The sequence below is a fragment of the Nanorana parkeri genome, unplaced genomic scaffold (genome assembly GCF_000935625.1).
Source record: "Nanorana parkeri isolate BGI_ZX_2015 unplaced genomic scaffold, ASM93562v1 scaffold9, whole genome shotgun sequence".
Lineage (NCBI taxonomy): Eukaryota > Metazoa > Chordata > Amphibia > Anura > Dicroglossidae > Nanorana > Nanorana parkeri.
The window spans coordinates 1,114,105-1,126,179 of record NW_017306277.1 but is presented as its reverse complement, the minus strand read 5'-3'; the positions used below and the strand labels follow the sequence as shown (position 1 = coordinate 1,126,179).

The 12,075-nt window shown below is 42.7% G+C and overlaps 1 protein-coding gene across 2 annotated transcripts in view; it reads right to left on the bottom strand.

Annotated features, from left to right (window-relative positions):
• Nucleotides 1-12,075, bottom strand: part of PTPRG (protein tyrosine phosphatase, receptor type G) — a 486,631-nt gene that overhangs the window by 428,636 nt on the left and 45,920 nt on the right. The window lies entirely within an intron of this gene.

Genomic DNA, 12,075 nt, shown 5'->3' with positions numbered 1-12,075 from the left:
CTACCTGAATATACTGAATGATCCTGGTGGCACAGGCATATTTGAAGATGACAATGCCAGGATTCATGGGGATCAAATTGTGATGGCGTGGTTCAGGGAACATGAGACGTCATTGTCACACATGGATTGGCCACCACAGAGTCCAGACCTTAACCCCATTGAAAATCTCTAGGATGTGCTGGAGAACACTTTACGCAGTGGTCCGACTCTCCCATCATCACTACAAGATCTTGGTGAAAAATGAATACATCTTTGGACAAAATAAATGTTGCGACATTGCATAAGCTTACTGAAATATTGCCACAGCGATTGCGTGCGGTAATCAAAGAAAAAAAAAAGGCAGTCCAACAAAATATTAGAGTGTGTAGTTTTGTTTTTGGCCAGGCAGTGCAGCTGATAGTTCTTTTTGGCTGTAGGAATTTTTAGAACCAGCCCACTTATGGTAAAAAATTGCCAGTATATATTAAAAGGAGAACTATAAGACGAGTGATTTTCACTCAGCCTCAATGAAACGGTCACACATCAGCTCAATAGTTCGGGAAGTGAGCGAACACATACCGTCGCTCGCTCACTTCTCGATCATCTCCCTGCAGAGAGCCGTGACCATCACTCACGGCTCCCTGCTGGGACCCCCATCCCCCCCGCTCTGATCCTCCAGCGCTGACTGGCGGAACAGACGGGGAGGGGGCGGGTACAGCTGGCTCCGCCTCTGGATAGGCAGAGCCAGCTGTCAATCACGCAGCTGGGTGGATCTCGACACTGTCGGGATCTGTCCTGGCTTTGGCAATCTCAGTATACAGCGGGCTGTAGCTCGCGGTATACTGAGCTTTGGGTCACGGGAGACCGCTAGTTTATGTCCTCCCGTGACCCTCAGGGGAACTATGGGGGGAAATACTTACCCCATAGTTCTCCTTTAATGGTTGCCAAATGGCTACTTTAAGCCAGCGATACAATTTCTGATCCTACAGCTTAACCATAACGCAGAAGCACTGCCCCTAGATCTTGGTTAATTACCTGGCTGCATTCCATAAAACAATGGCCCAGTTCACAAAATGGCTGCCTCTGCTGAATATAAAAAAAAAGACAGGTATAATTAATAGCAAGCTTTTATCTTAGCACTTACCAAATGCAGAGACTGGAATTGTGTAAACAAGGGGCCCTGCGTAACCAGCACAGATCTTAGGATTAGCAAAGATCATTTCGAAGGAAGAGAGACTTTAAAAACCGTAGAAAGAGAATGGATGAAAACAAAACAAAAACCGAAAAACCTTCACAGCAAACAAAGTACATTCAACAAGTCAGTTCTCCAGTAATTAATGGAAAACATATGCGCCGTATTCCATTCTGGATTCTTTCTACCAGAAGAACAGTCAAATTCAGTCATTAGAAGCCCAGATGCTAAACTTGATTATTCTCTAGTAAACACACAAACAAGAGTGACCTTGGTACCTCTAGGCTGTGCTTTTCTTTTCTCTCTAGGACAATGTATAGCTCTCTGTGTTATCTAGGGTTTGCTTCACTCCGGATGTGTTACCATATATTTTCTTGCATTTTACAAATCCAGCACGGTATATGAACAAGAGAAAAAGTTACTATAGAGAACAACTTACAACAGCAATGTGTTGCATCACAGTACGTTGGGAAAAGCCGTTTTGAATGAATTGAATATGTTCCTTCCGTCTGCCCATCACTTTTAACAACTTCCTGGAGTCCCAGTGTGCTTTGCTACTCTTCCTTTGCTGCTTGATGTGATGCAAACTTGATTTCTCATGGCTACATATCCCATCATGCATTGCTTCCAGCAAGCAATGATAATGTTACATTGTTCAGACATGGAGTCGTAGTTCAGAAGGCAGGCTTTGTAAAAATGTTGTGACACGAGGAAGTGCATATTCACAGAATCGAGGAAGCACATCCTATAGGCATCGTCAACAAGTTTACAATTTCTAGATCAATATGATTATTAGGTGTAGGATAGAATTATGGAAATTCAACACAGAAATATATATTTATTTTTCATTTTTTGACCATAGATACCCTTTAACATTCCTGTCATAAATGCAACCAAGCTTCATTTTCTTAAGAGTTACAGTAGGTGAAGAGAGTCTTTAGCATCCAACAATTATTAACCAAAAAAGGGCGTAAAGAGGGAATAAGGATCGGACACCCTCATAAGATTCTTCAGCAGTCTTAGCTCCTCAAAAGAGGTCCCTGGCGGGATAGGCAAGTATAAAAGCCAAACTAACTAAAAACAATATAATACATTTCAGCTCACTAGTCTTTAGGATGAGGTGTCTGCATCCATTTTCCTTTTTTTTCCAGGCATTCTTCCTTTATTTTTGCTAGGTTATTCTGTAAAGTCAAACACTTCCTGTCTCTGGATGGCTACATTTAATCATCAACTATATGTACTGAGAGAGCCATGGTTGTCACACAGGCTGGACGGCAAACATGTCTGCCATGGTTTATCTCCATTATAAAAGAATCAACAGGTTTTTTAAGACTCTAAAATGCCTTCGTCAATGGGATGTAGGTGCACAGATGACAATGGGTTTAGTAGTTTACAGAAGAAAAAAAAAAAAAAAGGGGATTGTTTTATGCTTCCAGGTCCCCTCGTATGAAGTGACAAGGACACTGCACTTCTTGGTTGATCAGCAGGTATTTTCTGAAAATTTTCTCAACCTGAAACAAGTAATCTGATGCACCATCACATCTAAAATGGCAATATATTACTAGGGATGGACTGAACTTTAGCCATAAATGGTACTATGGGCAACATTCTGATGGTAACAGAACGGCCAAAAATGCAGCCGAAAATGTGGTGCATCTCTAGCTTCCTTCCTCCCTGCTGGACGGCGGTCTGTGTCCCCTCCGACGCCAGCAGCTTTCGCCTGCCTGTGCCAGCAGGAGTCCAAGGGGAAACCAGACCGGCCGGCACACATTTTCAGTGTCGGTCTGACAATTTTTATTTTCAGTCTAAAAAATTACGTTTCATTGCATTTTTTTCTTCTGGGGTATAATTATCCTTTAAGTCTTTGATTACAGACTGGCCTTTACATGCTTTTATTCCAGGGACATAGTTGTTTTAGGAGCTTCTAATCTGGATATTATCAGATAACCAAAAAAGGATTGACACAAATTATATTTAAACCATTTTAGCAGCTCGCTCATTGAAGTCTGTACACAGATTACCATTTAGACTAGATTTGAGCATTATTCACATAAATTGCTTTCCTCGCTACCACTCTGTTCAGACTTCAGAATGTCAAAACCAAGAAAGTGACAAAATATCCCCTGGCATCCTACTGCCTAACCACCGTACCAGCTCAAAGATCCGGAAGATAGTTCAAACATTTTATTTTAGACTGGAGGTTCAGTCTGCTCAGATTACACAGCACACTCTGAGAAATAGAAGACTGACAATCTCGGCATTTGAACCAGGTCTTCGGTGATGTAATGTAATCCATAATTTTCACAGGAATTGTATTTTGTACACTAACGAAATCCAGTGATCGCATATTTCATTACCAGCAGCACGGTGTTAACCTCTTCCTCTAAAATGCTGCCTTGCAGATCTAAAAGCCTCAATACTTCAGGGTGTATTTATAAAATGCTCAATAGCTGTTCACCTTGCAAGCGTCTTAGTTTTAGATTCCCAACACATTTTGCCCGCTAGATGTAGCCACAGAGCATAGGAATTAACTATGCTCCTCAGCTCCATCTGGTCTCCAAAATGCTGGTTGCGTGGCTGTCTTGCAGATCTACAAGCTTCAATACGTTGGGTTGTATTTATAAAACGTTTGCACAGCTGTTCACCGTGCGAACCTCCACATTATGGCTACTAGATAAAACCATGAAGCATAGGAATTTCCTATACCCCTCAGCGCCATTAAGTGGCCATTATATGGTGTGCATCTAAAACTAAGACGTTCACAGGGTGATCAGCTCTGCAAACCTTTTATAATTACAATAGTCACTAACCCGAAACAAGTATGCAGTTCAGGAATTCGGCCTTTCTTCTGATTTATTTTGCTGCATTCTTTTTGCAGGGTGGGTAGCGACGCATTTTCAGAAGGAATTTAGTAATGCAAGCCTTCGTGTTTCTCTCATGATGGGTTTCCTTTGCAGTTTAACTGAGCTACCCAACATTGATCCGGAGGAGGTACTCGTTTGCTGTACCTCTCCTCCTCCACAAGATGTCCTCATTCTTCTGGAGTAAATAACACCCAGCGTCACTTAACCTGGCAGACTGAGGACATACTGTGAGTCTGAGAGGAAGGAGCATCACCACTATACATCCACAGTACAATGATGGAGAGCAGCACCAAGTCACCATGTCAGCGCTGCTCCCTGCATCTGCGAGGACAACTCAGTTCCGAGAAGAAATGTCACCAGCCTGAGGAATCTAGAAAAAGTATCACAGAAAAAAAGCGCAAAAACATGGCCAGCAGGGAGCACAACGTGGGGAGGGAGAGATAGCAGAGTCCTAGAGTTAGGCTGCAACATCCACATCAATAGGCAGAGTTGCTAATCAAACTCAAGGTTCAGCAAAGACTCAATGTTATTCCAGAATCCAAGTGTCTACAATCCTGACCCGACTTCATGCCATGGTGCTAAATGCAGAGGTTTAATTTTCCTACAAAAGGATTGTCGTTTTCCTGCAACTACACCAAGATTATGTTGTGGGATCCACAGTTGAGACGCATTTATAGATTTCTACAGACATTCCTTTTCTTTGCTCTTGATGAACGAGCCGCATAGAGATGTCAATGGAAAGAAGACTCATTGACGAGGTTTCATAAAAGGTCCAGATTTGTTCTCACCCAATTCAATAAGACGTCTGAAAGGATTATGGAGCTCTTGATTAAGTAGCAGACACAGTTTGCCCCAGACAATGTCAGTTTAAAGACAACGGAGTTTCAGCCTTTGCGACCTATCATGTACTCCTGGCGAAGGACACAGAAATATCTTATTTACACAACGGAGTTCTGCTGCTTCTTCAAAAAGGACCTGTGCTTCCAAAAAGTGTGTAAATAAAAACATCCCGGCATTTTCTAAACCGGGGCCATGCGGGTGTTGCGTGATGAACTTATGGCCTTGCCTGGTAGATCTAGATCTTCCAAATGCTGCAAAATGGCAGTTGGAGAAGAGAAGGTTACAGCCCGTCATTAAAATTTCAATGGGAAAAAAAAAAAAAAGGAGCCTACGTGAATAGATTGCAGTGAAAACCATTGTTTCATCCATCCACATGACAGGTACTCAAAATTGGCTAAACAGAAAAGAGCTCATACACCATATAAGCATACTATAGTAGCTGCTTCAAAAGACAATGCAGCTCTATAAACTTTTTAGGCAAATGTATTTTTATCAAAAACAAGCAGTGCAAGTACCTTCATCTGACTCAGTACCAGCCTCTTGCAGTCTCTATAGAGAGTACAGCTCCGACTGGGGGAAGAAATAGGAGTGAAAGAAGCCAATTGGTAGCGGCAGTGAAACGAGTATAGCAGAGTGACAGCTCAGCAGTCTGCTACTTTTCCTTTCACCGTCCAGTTACAGGGTGGGGAGGAGACCGAGACTTGTTACTGAACTGCCACATTGGAAAGGCAGGGTTTAGGTTCAGATTCAAGGGGGGTTCAGACTCCAGTAGGCAGGGCCGTGCTTCTTAGCCGTTTATTAAAACGCACAAGATCATGGGTTGCTCGGGAAAGCTGCATTTGCACAAGGTTGCTGTCCGTTGTACTGCTTAACAGAATAAGCCTGCACGTTCTTCTACATCTGCTTTGGCAACCCAGGGCTGTGCAGCTGTTAAATCTCACACCTGCAATAAAGGCTCTCCGCTCCCACTGCTGAATGTGTAGCTTGTAATCTTTAAACATATGCTCTAAACGCATCATCATCACGCCAATCACATTCTGAACAGTTAAAAAAACATCTTAACCTGCAGGACTCCCATTTACTGTAACTTTCAACAAAATTCCAACAAAGAAAAGCTAAAGATACATACATTAACGTGCATTGTCTGAAAAGCACTTCTACTTATGCTTGCTGCTTTGCTGGAACGCCAACCGCTGGCGCACAAACTCTCTCACCATTGGCTGGGAACGACCTCTCCAGCCGCCTCTACCCACCAAATTGTGCTAAATGGGACATTATACATTTCAGGCTCAGAAAGTTTGTGTGTATTGTTACCTAAACAAACCAATATGTATACTGATGGTTACCCAAACAAACAGCTCATGCATACACCCGTAAACAATGCTGCGTTTTGATCAGCACTTTTTTGTTTAATCAGATCTGAACACTGGTGTATTGTTTGCTATGGCCCAATGCACACAGTGCACACAAGATAAAGATCAGTAAACTTGCGCCGAGTTCAGATTCACAAAATCAAAATGGAAAAATCTGCATCCGAGGCCCTGCTTATGAATGTATTTTATGTTGAACGCATGTAAAACGTTTGTGCTAATGTTAAAAAAGTGTACAGCACAAATATTGGAGCCTCCTGGGAAACCAAGCACGCTAGGTGGATTGAGTCAACGAGCATCCTTTGTTGCTAGGATGCAGACAGCTCATTGTCACCTAGCTTCCTTTGCTCCTAGGGTGCAGACAGCTCCTTGTCACCTAGCTTCCTTTGCTCCTAGGGTGCAGACAGCTCCTTGTCACCTAGCTTCCTTTGCTCCTAGTCGCCTAGCTTCCTTTGCTGCTAGGGTGCAGACGGCTCCTAGTCTCCTAGCTTCCTTTGCTGCTAGAGTGCAGACGGCTCCTTGCCGCTAAGCTTCCTTTGTTGCTAGGATGCAGGCAGCTCCATGCCATCTGCAACCTTTGTTGCTAGGATGCAGGTGGCTCCATGCCCCTTAGCATCCTTCGTTGCTAGGATGCAGAAAAAAAAAGGCCCGGTTCACACCTGGGCGTTTTGTAGCGCGTCCCTACGCTCTCCAACACGCTCAAACACCGAAATCCCATTATTTCCTATGGGTATGGTTCACACCTGGGCGCATTACAGGCTGCATGAACGCGCTACAAAACGTCCTACGCCCAAAGAAGTATAGGAGCTTCTTTGGGGCGTTTTTGTCGCGCGTTTCCATTGGGATACTGCCAAGTAGCCCTTGGAAACGCGCAATTGTCGTGCGTTTTTTTAACCGCGAAACACGTGACAAACACGCATATTCGATACGCCTAGGTGTGAACCCAGCCTAAAACGATTAACTAAACTTTGGAAGTTGTTCCACAGAGGGCAAAGCACTAGTCACCAGTATTGTCTGTGGTCTCACTGCAGCTGATCTTTCCCCTATTACTGACTTGTTCTGCATGGGAGTCTCTGTGCGGAGGCAGCCATCTTTGCAGAGGTAGGACTTTGTTTCCTCAAGTCAGAGCCTCCATCAAGGAAAGCAGTGGGTAACAGTGTTGCTCAATGTTACTCCATATATCCTGAGACTAGCAGTCAAGAGGCAGCAGTACCTTCGATCTTGTACAGCTATGAGGTAAACGGCGATGGGGCTGAAGGCTCAGGTACCCTGACATACCAGGTGATCTGTTATTTTTCAGGAGGATATAAATAAGGACAAAAAGGTCTATTTCTGAGGGTACTGCATAGGCTCATTTACCATTACCAATTCTAAATATTCACCATTACATAGCAAATCTTTACTATTCAACTTCAGGTCCACTTTAAAACAGTACAGATAAACCCAAACAAAATCTAAAAGACAGCCTGTAAAGCTCTGTATAAAATGTTCCCAAAAAAAACAAAAACTGTATGCCACACACAAGAGTAGATAAAAAATATACAAGTACTTAAAAAATGCATTTCTTCCCAGCAATAGAGTTACACTCCTAGCAGATCAAGCCTTGACTTGGTTCATTTTCAGCGCTATGAATTATCCAGAGTAAACTGCAGTTCTTTTAAATGAAATATGCAGTCTTTCTGGGAAACTCAATGTTTCTACATTAACAAGAGATAAGGTAATTTAACTAAACACAATGAGTAAGAAAAAGTGACACTTTCAAATGAAATCTTCCTGGTATAATTAAAAATGCAGAAATAGGGAAAAAAAAAAAAAAGTTATTGCCAAGACATTTGTATATAGGATGGCCTCGTTAACTTTATTCAATTCAGTTACAGAAGAGACTGAGAATTTTTAACCACTTCAGCTAAAAAGATGCTGAACAGAAGCGATCACATACCTTTCAGTGCAGAGAACACTTGCCCAAGACCCCATGGTGGATGGTCATGTGTACAAGTGTCTAAATACTTGGTCATATGATTATACCGGTGATCTTGCCAGAGGTGCCAGCTTGCCACTTAGGTTACTGACTCTCCAGACTCAGTTCTCTGACTTACTGGTTGCTACTGAGAAAAACTCCCGTCAGGTAGAGCAGGGAGGATTCTGCTCTCTAAAAACATCCAATTGCAGCTTATTGCTGGCAGAAGAGAGCAGGAAGATAAGGCTCGTGCTGAGAACAAGCCTTCTCCATACGTTGCCCGCTGGGGAGCGAGGGCAGACTGCCCTTCTTCCCTTGCCATGGGGCATACATATTTTGCATGACCTGGAACAGGAAGAAGAAAGAAGTCTGGCCTGAACAGCAGATAGGGGAGCACCCCATCTACCGCAGAGCCCCTCAGCCTGTTGCTTAGAGACACATAGGGCATCGTAGTATATCACATCCCCCCCTGAGCCTTTCAACCATGGTCTCCCAGCCCCTCTACTTCATCCGACTGAGCTGACACGGCCAACGCAGAGGCATTTTTTTTTTAACCCCCCACTGACACCAACCCAGCAGCATTATTTCCTTCCACTGACACAGGGGCATTTTTTTCTTCACATCAATGCCGGGGTATTTCCTCTTCACCCCATATTTTACTGCGAGACAGTATTCCGCAACCGTTATTTCAGTGCATGCTGCAACCATCATACGTTTTGCCCTGGCACATATTGGCGAGCAACTATTAGCTACTGCTCCAAGAGACCTAGAATTATTAAAATTATGGAGGTCTCAGACCCAATTGTTTCCTACTAGAATAAAAAGTTCCTTCATAAATAGGTTCCCAATTTTGTTTAAAGGGCAGTTCAAGTCTTAATTCAAAATTGACGTTTCACTTTGTGTGGTTTAGAAATTAAATTGCATTCTGGTGTAGAGCTGCAGCTAACGATTATTTTCAAAATCGATTAGTTAGCCGATTATTAAGTTTGATTAATCGGATTAAAAAATACATTTTAACAAATGGCTCCAGTGATGGGACTTCTAGTTTGTATTGAGATTGCAGCAAGCTTGGAGCGGTGGAAGTAAAAAAGAAAAAAAAATTGTGGTGTACAATATAGTGAAATGAAAAGTGTAAAATTATACAGCAATGAATGCAGAATGGCACCGGCTATAGAGGACTACAAAACCCAGCAATAGTATGTGTCTTCTAGCTCAACTACTTCACAAAAACGAATCCAAAATTAAGTCATCATGACTCTCTATCACAATAATTCAAAATATGCATTTTACTGTCTGTTGGGAAAGATTAAGCCAGACTCCTGGTCTCCATCCCTGACCGGAATTTATTGCCATCTGTGTCCCCACTAGGGGAAGATATGCCAACACCTGACCCAGGAAGTGATGAGAAATCTCTCCAAAATGTGGCAAAAAACAAAAATAATGAAGTCAGGCTTTGAAAAAGAACTCCAGGCAATAAATATTCGTAACCCTTGCAGGGGGGCTCGGAGTAAAAGCCTTGAGGTTTAGGCAAGTGTAACTTATTTATTTTCCTTCCTAGATGAAAACGAGCACTGCAAGGGTAAAGAATACTTATGCCTGGAGTTCTTTAAAGCTGACCTCCAGCCATGCTTAAGAAAAAAAGAAACCCACTGCTAGAGCTCTCCAATCTGTGGAGCACATGAGCTTTTCCAATTGCAGAGGACATACTGGACCCCTGCAGAGGGACCACTGCTTGCACACAGATAACAAGGGTCCTTTTCTGCCACATGCTTGTAGGGGACAGGCTTTTCCACTCAAGATGTGGTTGCTTTCTAAACAAAAATATTAAACTAACGTTTTTCAATACACCTGGAACGTACTTAGCCGATTCATACTGAAGGTTCAGTTGTGCTTACTCTCATTTGGAACTATGAGCTATTTGCAAACAAACAGCTTCGACATAAAAGGAAAAAAAAAAAAAATATATCAGTTTACATCTAGGCGCTCAGCTTTGGCAGTGGGAATACAGCTAAACTCAAACCATTTGATCTTCAATCACATCCTCATAAACTGTATTTAGTGTTCAAGCTAGACATCTTAGTTCCGACTCTGTTTCCTTGTTTGCCTTAACCTTCCTTGGGCACGTTAATATGGGTGGCTGAAGCTGGTTTTTATTGTTGCAGAGCAGACATACATATTCCGCGATAGAGCTCACTGCAGGAGCAAAACAATGAACGACCATTATAAATCCATTTGGACTATATCATTATCATGCCACACTGCAACCAAATCCCATTTTCCCTTTGCAAATTCAATTCTCATCAATAACCCAAATACATCAGTGGCTGTTCAAGTTTCCAACTTCATATTTTGCACAAAAAACCTGAAAGATTATGGCCAAACGCAGACCAGACGTGCTGCAATTTCCATTCGTAATGCATGTGCTTCAAGGCACACAAGAAAAACCCTATAAAGTAAGACAATGCAAATGAATACGCAGTTATCTGCCGAAGATTACCCTGGTGACAAGACGATATATTACATTTCAAGTCACGCTTAGAGGAAGTGTGCTCTAACCCAAAAAAACTTACTAGGACTACTGGTGGCAGAGCAATTTTAGATCTGACAAGTATATGCACACCGATATATTTTTATTTCGGTAGTCGCTGATACCGGTGCCATGTGCCCTAGTTATCAGGTAGTCGTGCGGCAAATCATGACCCGCTGCCTGGATTCCCGATTGGAAAGGAAGCCAGCTCCATGCTTCCTCGGCATTGCCGGTCAAATGGAGATCTCCCTCTGACCGGAAGTTCCAGTATCAGAGGTTAGTATTAGACCATTTGGGGCGAGTATGATACCTTGTGATCTGACCATCAAGGTCCTTGTTCAGGAGGCCCTTGTTGGTATAGGGCAACAACCTTCTGTCCCCAACTTCCAATTGTGTGCCTGCATTGTCACCTATCATACAGGCTTCCGATGGAGACTACAAGTAGCCATTTCAATTTACATTACATAGGCATGGTTTAACGTGGTTACAAACCCCTAAACCCCCCCCTCCCCCTTCCCGAGACACGCCATGCAGCCATCGCTAATTTGCATGTAGATGGAGACCTTATTGCTGGAAGGGCAGGGTAGCCTCAAAACAGAGCCACACATGGAGCATGGCTGGAACAGGGAGAAAGGTAAGTGTTTTACAAGGCAGGGGGGGGGGGGTGTTAAAAAAATATGTAAAGGCAAAAGATCAATAAAAAAGTCAACCTGCCCATTAAAATGGGAAGGTTCATGGCAATGAAAGAACTGGGTTTATTTGTTGAGACCAGCTTAGATGCCAACTAAGCTTAGTGAAGCTCTTTAAAAATAAACTTGTTCCAGGATTTTATTTAAATCATACAAAAGGGTGAAGTATATGCCCCATTCAATATACTTTATCATCTTCAGCAAGATGTCAACCAAAAAACTGTACCTTTTTCTTTATTGCAGGATATTCCATCAACACAGTGACCTGCTATAGCACACAAGGTAGGTGACCTCTTTAGAATGAAGAATAACTGCGGAAAAAAAGCTTAGGTAATATATTCCTTGATGATAGGTGATGAAGGGCATGTTGTTATCATAGCCATGCATGTCCTAGTTTAAAAGTTCACGTCAATCATTATATTGTACTAAAACATTCACACCTACAGTATCTGTCCGTCACTAACAATACCCACTACCTATCACTGGAAGTGGAAATCAGAAAGTTATAAATGAAGGATAAAACATAGGCACTGCTACAAAATGATGGCACCCTAGGGGTTTGAAGAGCAAGGTCAAGCAAGACGAGAAAATCTGTGAGCAGCTGATGCTGCCCAGCAAACACTTCAACGCTGCTTAAGCTAGAGGTAACGTAAAGCC